Source organism: Peromyscus leucopus, chromosome 1 (assembly GCF_004664715.2).
Source record: "Peromyscus leucopus breed LL Stock chromosome 1, UCI_PerLeu_2.1, whole genome shotgun sequence".
NCBI lineage: Eukaryota > Metazoa > Chordata > Mammalia > Rodentia > Cricetidae > Peromyscus > Peromyscus leucopus.
Genome location: NC_051063.1, coordinates 133,023,663 through 133,039,828, shown reverse-complemented (window position 1 = coordinate 133,039,828; position 16,166 = coordinate 133,023,663). Strand labels below are relative to the sequence as shown.

Below are 16,166 nucleotides of genomic sequence, written 5' to 3'. Positions count from 1 at the left end.
AAGGTACCTTAGGCAGGTGAGGAAGGACAGAGACACAATTTTATATAGTGTGAACAAATATTTTGCAACAAAGGTCCATATTCTCCTGGATATATAACAACTAGACTCTGCTCACTCTAATTACAATTTAGTTTTAATAGTTATTGCTGTCTCCCCTGGCATCTTTTGGGGCTGATTTCTGAGAATAATAAATTAAGGACAGATACATGGGCACATAATTAAACAAGGGAAGTAATATCTGGCTCCTCAGAAATGACATTTTTGCACCGCAATATTTTGCAAGGAGAAACTGAGGGAAATCATGGGGCAGACATTGCAACAATATCAATAATTGAAAGAGAAGTTTTCACAGGGCCTGAGAATACAATCTCTAGTGTTCAATCTTCTGTCGTGACCACTATTTTAATTCTTGTCTATCCTAGAGTATAAATTCAGTGATCCTGTAGATTACTAAGTCTATTGTAAGAGTACATAGTATCATCTTTAAGTGTCAGACATAAGTGCATTTTTAAATATGCTTTGAGAATTTCAATCCTAATTACATATATGAACAAGGAATACTGTGTGGACATATGAACATATATAAACACATACTCATATGATAATTAATCTTAATATTAATGCATTAAAACAAGAATGACAACAATAAAATGATAATGATTAGCCTAGGCACAAAGTATATTGCATTTGTGGAAGACCACTTCTTTTGTCTTAAAAACAAAATACAGATTAAAGTAAATTTACCATGGATTTCTTATCATAGCATTAGTAACAATACAAGAAATGACTATTTGGACACTGTGATTTTCAAAAAACCAATGAAAGTACTGATTTAGAATGCAGCTGTCAACAGGCAAATTGGTCTTAGTGTATAAGTAAAGAACCAGGGGCCTAGACATCAACCAGTCTCCGCCAAGGAGCTAGGATGGTAACTGAAAAATAAAACAAAACTTGCTGCACATTAGCTGGATAGCAAAAAGTCCTGCAGCAGTATTGACTGTTCACTTTTGTCAAATCATCTGTTTATGCTCACTTATCTCTGCTGGATACTACATGAGCTATATCCAAGTTCCCTGTTAGTAAAATGTGTAAAGCAGTGGAAATCACACCTTATACCACAGCCATCCATGAAGACAGAATCCTTATTTTTGACTATGTTATATCATTGGCTACATTCCCAGACAACATTTATAACAGAAATGAATACCCGAGGGTCTCAGGCTCACAGATCTATAGTGAAGGAAAGAATAGTGTTTATTGTGGCATACAATATGTGTTACTAATTGGCACATGTGGAAGGTAACACATCATTGAAGAAATGCATAGAGGAATGCTCATTTAATGACAGAAGTGGAAACAATGTTAAAAGAGGTCAAGATTCCACCATACTCTTGCATTTTAATGAAACTTACAAGGACAATGATTAGAACTATGCTACTATGATTTTCATTCTCACTAGTAGGTAACATAATCAAACTTTATGCACTACTGTAGTTTGGTACATGCATTCTTTTACGTCATAAATGTACTTCAATCTGTCACCATTAAGGAACATACAACTAAGTACTCTTATTATGTAGATTTTATCAAGCATTTATTGTGGCTATTTACACAAAATCACTAATATGTAATATTATATTTTCCATATCTAGGCTAAAGATCATAGACAGGGAAGAGTTGGGATGAAGTGTTTCAATCTTTAAAAACCATGGTCAAAAAATAGGAATATAAACATGGGAACTTAGGTAAACTACTGATTGTAATAAATGAAAATAAATATTTAAACACCAGGTTTTTGACAATGAAGAAAATTAATGATTTGAAATGTGTTCTACATAGGTGGAGGAATTTCATTGCATGTAAAGAAGAAGAAGAAGATTCTACCATGGAACAAGTGCATGAGATCCTGTAAGAAGTGTATTGTTACATTTATTTCCTCTTGCTTGGTCTTTTGGGTGTGTTATCATAAGGTATAATCTGAATGCCTTTGTATATCAGTTACTTTACACAAAATTGTGGCAAGGTGGACAGTCAGAAATGAGGCATAAGTAGATCAGAACAAGGTGATTAGAATCTGTCAGTGACAAATAGGAGTCAGTGACTAATACATGCTGAGGATTAAGAAAAAGCATGGCTTATAATTGTCTTAATGTGATACTATGGACACAGAGGATCCAGTACTAGGTCCCAATTTATTAAGAACATAGGGTATTTGGTTGACTGATACCTACTAAACCTGTTAGATGTCACTGAGTTAAGATCGACCCACAGAGTTTAGAGAAACATAATGTTAGAGTAATATAGAATGACAATACATATTGATGCAGAATCCTGTCACCCTTTATTGTCCTACATGGACCTGGGTATAAATTTGATCTCAAAAGTATGAGATTGTCAAATATGAATAGAAGAGACTACTTTTTGCACCATTTTTGTTAGGGAACACCAAAATTCATCCCTATTCTAAGTACGTAAGTAGGGACGGGTAGCACAATAAATAGGCAAAGGAGAATTTCTTTCAGAAGCCCAAGCTGATTTTATATTGATTTTTATTGTGTGTATGTGGCCATTGTTTCTGTGATTATAATGATAGTCTTGGGGGAAAAACCATCAAATTGAAAGATTGCTGTTTATTAAATGGTTAAATTTGAAATGGTACTTCCTTGGCACATACTTCATATTTGTAAATGAGAGGCAGGAAATACTACAATTCCTAAGTCTTCCTAGTGTTAACTCTAGTGTGGGTTTTCAAATAACTCTTTGATGCCTTGGTACTTAATGGTCTTTTAATTTTTTTCTTTTTGAGAATATACTATATGTATTCTCTAGATATTTTTTTAATCTTTAATTTTTTCTGTATTAGTTCCCCTCAAGAAAAAGAGTATGGATCTCACAATCTTGTAGATATTTATAACATTTGTGAAATATTTCTTTGCATTGGTGCATGTCATAATGCCTTATTGGTGTTTGACATAGTGTTTCTGTATTTCCATTAAAAAAAAAAAACTATGTTCCTTGTGTTAATGGTTTCCAGTACATTTTCATCAGGTTTTACTTATCAAAGGGATCCTTGACAGAGAAGGAGCAAAGGGTTAGAGTGTTGATCATGTGGGAAGCAGAAGAGCAGCTCAACAAAGAAGTATCATCTTAAGTACTTCATCACTGAGATATAGACACATGAGAGAAGTCATGGTGGCAGCAAACACGGCAGGGTGCTGGAATAAAGGGGTGGTAGGAGGAGATGAACAATGAAAGAGTTATGATGATCTGTTTGTAAGCCTCTCCCCCCAACCCCAAGTGTGTGTGTGTGTGTGTGTGTGTGTGTGTGTGTGGTGTGTGAAGATGTAGGAGGGCAAATGTGATAGATAAGAGGAGAGGGGGATATAAATAGAGGGAGAGGTAAAGAAAAGGTGATGAGTGGATTAAAGAAGGTGAAGTCGTGCTGGTTAGTTTTTGTCAGTTTAATGAAGACTAGAGCCAACTGGAAAGAAGGTAGCCCAAGTAGCATAACACCTTCATCAGATAGTTCTCTGGGTTTGTCTGTGGTGAAGTTCTTGATTGATTATTGATCTTGGAGGGCCATTCCTATATGGATGGTGCTACCCTTGGAGATGTGGTCATGAGTCTTATAAGAAAGCGAGCTATGGAAAACTTGCTATGGATTGTGCTTCAGTCCTGCCTACAGGTACCCTCCTTGAGATTTAACCTTGAACTCTCTCTATGATGAACTGTATAAGTTGTAATACAGTTTCAGTCTACACCCCTCAAATTGTTGTTGGTCAGGGTTTCATCATAGCACCTGACAAATAATCGAGAACATAGAGACATGAAAAAACAGAAAAATATGTTTGTAAGAGCAGAAGCCTAAAGCCTTTACTGAGCTGGTTTGGCTCTTCATTTTGTGCATGGGCTAGAATGAAGAAAGAAGGATCCAGGAGTTCACATTGCAACTAAGAAGATGATGTTAGAAGTATATCACTTCATGGAGGAGTGTCATAAAAGAAATAACTCAGATGTTCTATTTCATCATTTCCTAGGGAGCTTACCCTGATGCAACAGTTGAATAACTCCAGTAGCTGAATGGACATCTTCAAGGAATTTGCAGGAGGCATAGACCTGGAAACAGTAATGGTTGAATGATCTTTCTTTTTTTAACTGTGAAACTCATATTCAAATGGATGCTCATTCAACACAAAATACCAATATTTCATCATGTCATTCCAGTAGTTTATTATAATATGAAAAAATATGTTATTGTACCAATCACTATAGGAAATAAATCAATAATTTTTTTCTTTACTGAAATATTATTTGAAATGTTTTATCATTCTAGACAAGACTATAGCCAGACATTCATAGTTTTACATGTAAAATTGGATAAAAAAGAAAAAAATATTTTTTTTCACTAATGAAACTGTTTTCACATCAGTAGAGATTATATGTTAGCTACAAAGCCATCACAATGTAACTATACTTAAGTACTCCACCATTATAATTGCTGAAATTCTGTTTGTAAGCCCATTAAAAAGAGACCATCCATATTATAGCATTCATAGGGGCTGTCATAGATTAGAAATGAAATCCTATAAGAAGTGTGATAGAAAATGCTTTAAAACATGCTTCACCATTAATAAAGCATCCTACCAGCACAGATGATGTCAGGGTACAGAAAATGATAGATAAGCAGACAGAGCAAATTTTCCCAGAGTTGGACCTAAAGAGAAAAATTTGAATTAAAATGTTAAAGAATTCTACTTTTTTAATTATAAATAACAATCTAACTACACTTATATCTATAAATACAATATATTTTAATGTAATTATATAAAAATACTAAGAAATATATGTGGTTTGTGGAATGATTTTTTTCAATAATTAAGAACATTTGTTCCTCTTCCAGATATCCCGAGTTCTAATCTACAGCTAACTGCTGTCTGCATCCCTAGTACTAGTGTATATGTTTCCTCCATAAGGCCTCCATACATACAAGACATAGACATACATGTTGGCAAAGAACTCATGCACATGGAATAAAATTAAATAAATGCTCAAAAAATGAGAAATATGTCTTAAGAAAGTTTCATCTCTTATTTTGCCAGTGGTTATTTTTCATTACACAAGAAGTGAAGAGTTGATAATTCATGCAAATGACATAATTTTGAGATGTTCAGAGTGTATCTTAGGTAAAGACACAGATTAGTTCACTGTAATTTTCAGTTCTCACAGTATGTCAGGAAGTGGCCATTACTTCTACTTCCTAAGCCCAATTCTGAATCTATGATTAATTCCTCAAAAATAAAACAAAATTATACATAAATTATTTCAGCTCTCCATTTTAGTTGGTAGAGTAGTTTCTTTGTATACAAACCTGTTTGGTAATAGTTACTCTGAGTTGCAGAGAGGAAGGCTGTTCATAGAACTGAGGAACATAAACACCATGCTTACACATGGTTCTCTATGTAACATCATTAAACCCGATGGACTTTACAGGACCTTTTTAATATTTGGCTTGTCATCCATGTTCTATCTTGTTGAAACTGACCTTTTCTTTGTCATTCCAGGAAAAGACACACAGAAAGAAATTACACCTGGACCTACTTGAAGAATGTTTCCTTGCTAGTTTTCAATGAAGTCAAATTACATTTCATTAATTTTTAGGTGTGCTAAGCTCTTCCTTGTGCTTTGTGTTGGCCAGGTAGGACTCGAACTCATACACTCATGTGATGCATCTGACTTAGACCCTAGTGACCTGTGAAGATAGGAGCTTGTGACCACATATGACCAGGTTTGGCATATATTCTTTACTATAATTTTTAATTATCTTTTGGAACTTTATTTGAAGCAAAACACTGCTGAGTATTTATTTGCAATTATGAGTTGCAGAAGTTGCATAATCTTTTTTATATTTTAAAAGGTGTTTTGTGGCTCCCTTATAAATTTCAGACCCACAGGTTATGTCATTTTTACAAAGGTGTAATTATTATTTTATCATTTTTCAAGGGGCTACACTAAATACAGGATTCCTTATGTTATTTCTTTACCTAATATACCTGACAGTTTCTTGGAACAAAGTTGAATAAAAATGTGGAGAGGATGCACATCATTTTTTTAAAATATGTTCTATATGTATAGTATAACATATATACACTTATTTTAATCTTGAAAGAATGTGGCTCTTGTACCCATTGACTAGTTGTTTAATTTTGTTTCTCTTTTGTTAGCTTTCATTCAACAGTATATTTTTAAGAAGTGTTTTCGTTACATTCCTTTATGAATTATTCATTTAATTGTATGTGTGTGAGTGCTTTGTTTTTATGAATGTCTTTCAATAACTGCCTGTCTTGTACTTTTAATGTCCAGAAAATGTTGTAGAATTTCCTGCCTGGAGTTACCGACATTTGTGAGGTGCTGTGTCGGTGCTGGGAATCAAACTAGTGAATTCTGGAAGACCAGCCAGTATTTCTAAGTGTTGAGACATATATCCTGCCACTTCCCCTTATTCTTACATCATATTTGTCTGCAGTTTTCTGCAATTGTTTAAACTATGCTTTCTTTGTTCAGTTCCCAAGTAACTTGTATAGGAAAGTTATTATTTTTCTAAAAATATTTTATAACCTCTCTTCATCATGAGTTAATCCTCAAAGCTGCCACATACCCTGAAGGTGGACATGGCCAGCTCAGCCTCCATGAGACATAATTCATGGATCACCTTCTGGATTCCTGGACAGGAAACAAGTGAGTGGTGCATGGGTTAAATATTTCAGATCTAGAATTGCTATTCAAGGTATTGATCCTTTAAAAAATTGAAGTGCATGATGTCATGAATTTTAGTGTGAGTAAGGGGCACAGGAAGAGTATGATGTGGCAGAGAGAAGGATAGAAATGATGTTAATACAGTAATCATAAATGAAATTCTAGTAAAATAAATGAAACATACCAGAAAGACTTTAGGATGCTGTTAACATATTATTCAATGTACACGATACAGCATCTCACATTAATACTTTCTCTACTCCATTGGTCTCTTAAAAGCATCAAACAAATATTCTTCTCCACTTAGATCCTTTGCATCCTGTAGGGTTATCTTGAGAGTTTGGAGTATATAATCCATATTCCCAAAATGCTAACCTTCTGTAAATTGCAATATATCTTGACTCTATATTTTTTTAAAAATCTTTTTTCTGTTGCCCAGTACTTCAGTTTGTAAGATGATTTGACCTTATATGTAAGTGTTTAAGGCTTAGGAGGTGACTTAGTCTAGAATTTGCATTCAGGGAAGCAGAAAGACTTCTATTCAGACCACATGAATCTGCATATAAATAAATAAAAATAAATGGCCATGGAATTGTCTATCTACAACTCCACTATAGGATAGCAATTCTATGAAAATTTGTTACATATGAACTTAATGATAGACTGTATCATAAAACATAAGTTGGAGATCATATGAGCAAGATATGGGAAATTGACATCTCACAATTACATGCCCAGTCCCATAACTCAAATGCACACATTCATGAACCAATATATACACAGCTACATTCAAACATATGATATGTAATAAGTCTTCTGTTTTGAAACAAGGATCTACTGTAAAAGTTTGGATAGCCTGGCACTTCCTATATAGAGCAGGTTGGCTTTAAATTTGCAGCGATCCACCTGAACTTCTTCTCCATGTGCTAGGGTTAAATTCATGCATAATCATGCCTGGTTTAATTGCTAATTGTTAAGAACTAATTTTTGCTTTAAATTAGTTACTTTAATTAGTGTACTTTAAACATACAACAGTAAAACAATATCTTGATTATAATCACTTTGAAAACCAAGTTTGTTTCAAATTCTGAATCTTCACTCTTGATGTCTGTTTTGTATCATGTTAGCTATTTTGGAATCCCTTATGAATATTAGATAAGTTTGACCATAGGACCAAAAGCAAAACAACAAGGCTTTGGAAGGGAATAGTCCTAATAACTAATAGGTTTAAGGATTTTATGATTCTTCACAATAGTGAAATTCTATTCATTGTATCAGAGTATTTACAATGTTTTTGGGTATTATTAAAGATTTTAAAGTATGTCTGTGACTATTTTAATATTATTTGGAATAATTAATGGTTAATAATTGATTATGGCTAATGAGATTTCATAACGAATATATTTGATATTAAGCACTATCATTATACTCAGTTTCTATCCATCAGAATTCCACCTGTGTTAAAGCCTCTGGAGTAAAATATTAATTAATCATATTGCTGTAAGTATTGGAACTGAGTTTTCACAGCTAGGAATTCCAAATCAGTCTCTGCTATCTGAATGAAGATAGCACATGGAATTAAACTGTTTTGCCATCTCCATACCTGTGGGATTTACTTAGATGATGAATACAAGAGCAGGATCATCACTTGAAATCCAGCTTCCAACTAAACCAATACAACTTAGTAAGAAACATAGATATTAGAAAGCATCATTTTTAGCCAAGCATTGGTGGCACATGTCTTTAATCCTAGAATTTGAGCGGCAGAGCCAGGTGAATCTCTGAGTTCGTGGCCAGCATGTTCTACACAGTAAGTTCCAGGATGACCAAGGCTACACAGAGAAATCCTGTCTCAAAAACCCCAAAAAATAAATAACCACCACCATAACAAAAATAATCATTTTAAAATGATTAATAAAAATATGATCTCAGGGCTGGAGAGATGGCTCTGCCATTAAAGTCTAAGCGCACAACCAAAAATATGGTCTCAGCATAAGGCAGTATTGTCAAAAACAAGAATATAAAATTTAAAAAAATATGAGTATACAAGTTATTTAAAGAGGTAAGATATGACTAAATTTACATTATCTCAAAGGTTAAGGACTTATTTGTAGTTTTATTATATATATGCAGAAACTATAGGAGAGCCCTTCAAAATCTAATATGTTTTTACATAGACAATGGCATTCCTTAGTTTTTCCATGTGTCTAAGTTTTCTGGGAAGAATGACATTGTTTTCTTTTCATAATCTCTATGCAGTTACTGTTAAGTTCAGTTCTTGAATATTTATATGCATATATAGGTTGCAGTTATTCTAGCATTGTTCCTTTAATGTATGTCATGTACTTCTGATACAAAGTCTCACTGGGTTGCTCACTGTGGTCTCAAACTCATCCCTGAAGCCCTGCTTCCTCTCACCATCATGAGAAGCTCCCATTACGGATGCATGCAACAACACTCTGCTGATGGTATGGTGAAAATCAACTGCTTTCTTAATTTTAATATTTATTTTCATTACTTGTTTATAAAATTTAATTGAAAATTTTTATTTTCTCATTTACTACAGGTTTGATGCATTTATATTTAGATCTAACTGTACCTCTTTGTTTTCTGAACATTAGCTTATGTCCTTTACAAACTTATGAATTATTTTCTTTACATTAAGCATCACATACTTAAGAAACCTAATGTCCAGTTTTCATATTCTCAACTTCCCCAAGAATTCCATTTAGTACAGTGTGCAGCAGTAATCATGATAAAAATAATTGTTGGATTATCCTTAAAATTGCTGATGCCCCGAGTTACCATGGGACTCTGCATTTGCTCTCACTGTTTCTGTAAATTGAGAGAACTATGTTTTTCTCCATAGTCCACAAACAGCATAACCATAGGTAGTTGGCTAGGTTTATAGTAATATGCATAAATTATTTTCTTGATCATTATATAAGTCTCAATTATTCACTAAAGATATCATCAATATCCAGGTGTGACACAAGCAATTAATATCATAATAAGAATTAAGATTTTTGAAATGATGACACTTAAGAAGGTTGATAAAAATCATGGAGTTTACCTGGAAGTATTATAGCACAGTGCCCATGTTTAAATTAATGTACCATGGTGGTAAGTAGTTGAAGAAATACTAGCCTATATGCTATAGCAAATTTTAGTCCTTGGAGACATACTTTCCCAGAGAAGGCAGAGATAGTAGACATCTGCATCAAAAATTTATTTGATGCATATCTCAGCACTACTCAATAGACAAACTATCAACAAGTGATATTGCACAAAAAATTCTTACACCAGATCAAGCCAGGAAACAAACTAGTATGGCAGGAAGAAGGACTTTTGAATCCCTACCCTGAACTGAGTAGCTATTGGCACCTGATGAGTTGATGGAGGAAGGAGGGTCAGGAATCTTCAGGTATGCTTCCCTTAATACACTATACTTCCCATATCTACACACACACACACACACACACACACACACACACACACACACACACACACACAAGTGCCTTAATTGAACTCAGTTTGTATTAAGGTTAGACAACACATATTGTAATATTGTAGCTCCTAGCATGATAAATTCCAATTTCTAACTTCTTGTAGAGTATGTCAGTGTATATAATGCATATCAGTGAGGAACTTGACAGAAATGAGGGATGGAATATATGGGAGAGTTCTCTGTGTATCTCTTATTGCAGTACATATGTGAAATTGTCAGTCATGTGAATTTCAAGACACTCAATCAGAAGGGCCAGACAGAAATGGAAGCTTTCTTTTAGAAAGCCATGATAGAGTCCAAAGTAGTCAGATACAGGCTGAATCCCCAGGTACTACTGGCTGATTTTGCCTGTTGTCATTTGGAGCCAGAGCTCAGGATATATTGAGTTTTTCTTGTCTTTCTCCTTTCCCTTTCCCTGTATTTGCTGCAATATAAAAGGAGGAAGTTAAGTGAGATGAAAGAGAAACTCTGATAGAGATTACCCAGTCTAATGCTTTTAATTTCCATTCATAGATTTGAGATCTCCCTCATGATTAGATCTAAATCCATTCTTCATTTTCATGTACATACTCAGCCAAACAGAGACAATTAAAGGTAATGTAAATATTTGTAGACAGAACTTTTGCCAGTTAAGCTCTTGGCTGCAGTCCAGTTCCCATATGGTTTCAGGTACTAGCTAGGACCTCACTACAACTTGCTCCTTAGAGAAGAAAAAAACTACTGCTCAATATACCTGCAGGAGAAAGAGCCAATGGAAACCAAACACTGGAAGGGACTTGCTAGGATTACTCACAATCCTGCTGAATCACCTGCTCCTGTTTGTGTTCAGGAAATGTGTTCCTACCTCTGGAGACACTGCTTCTGGTTTAAGATTTGTCATCACTGCCACATTATTGGATCCTGCAAGGAAGGGGGTTTATTTTGAGAATGATTATCTGACAGAAACCAAAGAGAGTTCCTTATACTCCCTGGAGGACTCAGTGTGAAAAATTCCGATAGCAGGGACATTTCTCTCCTGGGGCCATGAGATTCATGGTGATCTTCAAGCAGTAACATTTTTAGCATTGTCTTACATATCACCAAAGACATTTTGTAGGCAAAGACAGATTACACAGCAAAATTACTTATTATCATTCTATTCCCATTAAGGGTCTCAGAGGTTCAACCTTTCAGTCTTGATTGAAATTGTCATTGCACTTTGGCAAATAATAGTTCATGTAGTTTGTTCCCTCTTCCTGGTCTGCCAATTCATTTCTGTGAAGTCATGTTATTGTGCAGATTTATCAAGGCAACTCCATGTTGTAAAAAAAGTTTTATTTTGGGGTAACTTACAGCCAGTAAAAGAGTTGATTACAGGATCTGGGAGAGGTGAGGTGCAGCCCAGTGGGGTTCTCTGGAGAACTCTGCCTCAGTCTTCCATCCAGCATCCAGGATCACTAGGAAGCAAGAGGCCCAGTATGTACAGAACTCCTGTCTTAAGGGCTCCTGTCCTGGCCACCCCCCAGAGGCTGGTCATAGGTAGGCATGGCAGTTTCCAGAAGCCTCACTAGGGGTCGTAATTCCAGGTGAAAACTGGGACAGTTACCCACTACATCAAATGATGTATGAGCCTTTTGGGAAATCAAGTATTTATTGATAATATCAGATTGTTATTACATATTTCCATTGAAAGAAATTTTCACACCAGATTTCCTTAATACATTTAAATGTTGAATTTCCACTGACTAAATAATATCTCCTCATTGGTATTCTATCTCCACCAAGCACTCTGGTATGTCATACATATTTATGCACTTATAGTTCTTTGCCTGAGTTGCTACTTACAATCACTAAACATTTTTCATGTGAATATGGTACATATAATATTATGGTCTTTATGTCCTAGATTAATTTAATTCTCTCCAAGTTTCTCTTGTTTTAGAGCATATGAGAGGGAAAGTATTTGGGGTCTTATCAGATGGTCAGCTGAGACCAAAAAGCACAAGCAGCAATGGAGTTATTGTGTCACTTAGAAATATCAGGTGAAGGAATTTGTAGCCCTCCCAGAATGAGGCATTGATAGGAAAAGTTAGGAAAGTTGAGGGTTGGGTGATACAGAGATAGATAAAGAACTGGAATTGAATGAAATAGAGAAAGTAAAAAAAAAAAAAAAAAAAACAAGAGGGAAGTAGGGAGTGGAGGGTGATAAGTTTTATCTATGTGAACTGCATTTCCCAAAGTCTTCTATTTTATATGAGCTTTGGAAGGAAAGCATATAATGAAAACATTTAGAAACAATGACTCACATTTTACTAAGTTCCTATTCCTTAACAAACCGCCTGCTTAAAACACTCTGTCGTAAAATGTTAATTGTTCATAGTACTGTCAGTGTTGAAAACTAGATTTCACAGCACAGAATTATAAAGCAAGGCTCTGCTCTCTGAATGAAATTAGTGCATGAACTTAAACTGATTTACTGTTTCAATAACAGGTCTTCCTAAATTTGTTCACTGCATTCAAACCACATTCTTCTTACATTATATCTAAAGAGATAAAAATCCCGTGAAAAGAATAATGATATCAGAGGGAAGCATGTGAAAAAAAAGCAGTGCTGTCTAAAAGTAGAAGAAATTTAACTTAATTGTTGAACATATAAATTTCTTAATAGGTCAGATATATTGATCCTCATCATCTAAATGGTTAACTTTAAGATTATTAGGAATTTTATTCTGTTTATGTATAAATTTTAATGGAGAACTTCATAATCTAGAGTATTTTAATATAGATTGTTGTAATCCCACACCATTTCATGAGTTTTATTTTAGCAATCTTAGAAGAGTGGCATTGTTTCTTTATTCCTGAGCAGTTTATGTTAAGTTTAATTCTGAAATATATATGGGTATTACTTTTGTATTTAAGTTAAAAATATGCATATGTTGCATTTATTCCAGTGCTGTTCTTTAATTATTGTCCTGTACTTCTGAAACAGAGTCTCACTGTGCTCCTCACTGCCATCTCAAACTCACCTCTTGAACCTCAATTCTCCTCAGCATCATGAGAAGTTCCCACAACAGATGTCTACCACCACACTCAGCTGATGGTATTGTAAAACAATCTCTTTTCTGACTTTCATTTTTGAGATATAAGCACTTGTGTAATCAATTCAATTTCAAACTCTATTTTCTTAATTTCTAGACTTTAGTAAAATTATGTTTATATTAAAAAGTAATTTAAAGAATGTATGTTTTCTATCCACAGGAGTTATGTACTGTACAATATTTTCAAGTTGTTTTCTTTGCCTTAAACATAGGATATTAAGGAAAGTAAAGGACCCAGCATTTACATTCCCTAATGAATTCCCTGAAGATGCTAAATAGGAAGATGTCTATTGCAGGTGGTAATAATAGGAATCTTTGGACTACTTTTAAATTTGCACATGTTTTTGAGGCATTTAAGATTTGCACATGTGATATTTCCATTTAAAATTATGAAATATATTTATTTTTTGGTATTTTTTCAAACAGTTTCTCTGTGTAACAGCCTTGGCTATTGTGGAACTTGCTTTTAGAACAGGTTGGACTCAAACTCACAGAGATCTGCCTGATTCTGCCTCCCAAGTGCTTGGATTAAAGGCATGCACCACTACCACCCAGTGAAATTTAATTTTTGTAAACAATCATTGAATTCTTTCTTGAAATCATAAAGGGGATATGAATTTTCTAAGAAATTTATTCTGTGAGCATTTCATTCCTTATATTAACATAATACTTTACATTACCTCTTTATGTATGCTAAACTAATCCTACATATTTAAGTCACATTTGCTTTGTCACACCATAATTTTTTCTTTGTATTTGATGTTTGTACTTATCAGTATATATAACAATTGCAAAAAGCTTCTAGGTTAAGGATGATATACTTTTTTACTTTCCCTTCTTGGTGTTTTATTTTTATGGTTTGAACCTATGCAGATTTTCTGTGGCTGTCACAGACTCTATGAGATCCTATTTCTGATAGGAAATTTGAGTCTGGAACACATTGTTTCCTTGGTTTCACCCACCAACTCTTCCTCTGTTACATTCTTTATGCCTCTCTTTCAACATATATCTATGAGGTTTAAGGCAAGAGATTTGATGAACTCATCCAATTTAGGACCTAGTACTCCAAAATCTCCCTGTCTCTACAGATATATCATCTGAGTATCTCTGTGTATTTCCCATCGATTATGAGAAGGAGGATCTCTGATGAGGGTCAAGTGATGCACAGACATGTGGGTATGACAATATGTCATTATGGTTCAATTTATTTCTATGTGTCTTCAGCAGAATATGAAATAGATTTTTTTCATAGGTCTGTAAACTATCTATTCTCAGGTTATTGGGCACTTGAACATTGGGAGGTAAGGCTTCCATCTCATGGAGTTGATCATAATTCAAATCAAAAGTAGTTCATTACTCCCATAATTTTTATCCCACAATGGCAAAAGTATATCTTCAAGACTACTGATTATTGTGTGTTGCAGGATTTTTAGCTCACAGTATTGAAAATTGTTTTTTCTTCCTCCAGTAACAAGCAGCTTAACTTTCTGCCCTATCAAATATAGTCAGTAGCATTGAAGCTTCTATTTGGCAAGCAGATGGATTTCTCCTCTCCAATGGCATAAGTAAGTAATATCTTCAGCAATAGGGCCTTTCCATCAGATTGTGAAGATTTAACCACAGCTTTGAAATGGTCTGTGATGCTTGAGTGGGGCACTATAGGAATACCCATAGCCAAAAACTCGACCAAATTTAATGACACTTGAGTTATTCCCAATAAAACGTCTTGGATATTTGTGGCAATATCTCTCCAAATACAGTTTGATTCCTTTTCAATTCCTTTCATATGCATATATATCTATATATATTTGTGTATATGTATATTTATATTATTTTCACATTTTTCTCCTGTCTCCTGCACATATCTGCTCCATTAAATATCAAAATGATTACCACTTCTTATTCAACATTTTCTTTATGTATATATATAAATATATATACATTTCTTTATGTATATATATAAATATATATACATATATATATATGTCTCTAATCTGTGAAGTGTACATTATGTACTGATAATATATAACTCTGTTTAGGGCTGAATTCTTTGAGCTGAATAAAATATCAATGGTCTTGACACAGAAGAGGACTTATTCTCTCTCTATCTCTCTTAGCATCCCTCATTTGCATGTACCTTTACAACAAATTATAGGATTTGACTGATTTTCCCATCTGTGTAGGCATGACAACTTGAAGTGTCATTGTGCCCAACTTTTTTCATGCTTTAGAAATTTTCATTGTGGATCTTCCCTGTCAATTTTAGAACACATTTTTGTCACAGCAGATGGCCTATTCCTTATGATCTTATGGTGTGTCTACCCATTGCATTTTCTGAGTCTACATATAATGATTTGTGTGGATTCATTAAATGTATACCCAACTGTCAGTTCTTGTTTTCAGTTTCAGCAGTTGTAGACTTGTGTGATGGTGCTGTAACATGTAGAATTTTACTGATGGTAACACCTAAACTTGTTAGTGGGCATAAGGATAGCTATTTAGAACATGTAAGTTATACAGTTTCATGCAAGTAACAGATCAAGTGTCTCTTTCTGGGTTCATAATCTCACCTGCCATGTGTGGTAGCCTAGAATGACTCTATTGGGTACAATTTATTTCCCTGTCAAAGGTATAGCTCTGTGTTGCTTACAAAAGATAAAGTGAGAAATTGAGGCTTGGCTTTGAGAACCAAGGCACTAATATGCTAATAAAGGATAAGTTTTGGCAAACTGTATAATTTGATAAAGTTAGTACAATAATGAAGTTTACCTGAATCTATGGTAGTACTGTTAACTCTAGGACTTACATTAACACAACATGGTAGTAAT

General features: G+C 34.2%; 1 protein-coding gene across 4 annotated transcripts in view; it reads left to right on the top strand.

Moving 5' to 3' along the window:
- The window catches only part of LOC114684184, a 344,217-nt gene extending 329,314 nt beyond the window's left edge, over window positions 1–14,903 (top strand). For 2 of the 4 annotated variants that reach the window (XR_005089844.1, XR_005089842.1), the window contains exons 5-6: window positions 1,840–1,908; window positions 4,038–7,167. The gene's annotated coding sequence lies outside the window, so the exon portion shown is untranslated. Of the gene's footprint in view, window positions 1–1,652; window positions 1,819–1,839; window positions 1,909–4,037; window positions 7,168–9,155; window positions 9,222–13,229 lie in introns of those variants that run through there. The other 2 variants (XR_005089843.1, XR_005089835.1) reach the window with 2 other exon arrangements.
- Window positions 14,904–16,166: the final 1,263 nt, after the last annotated feature.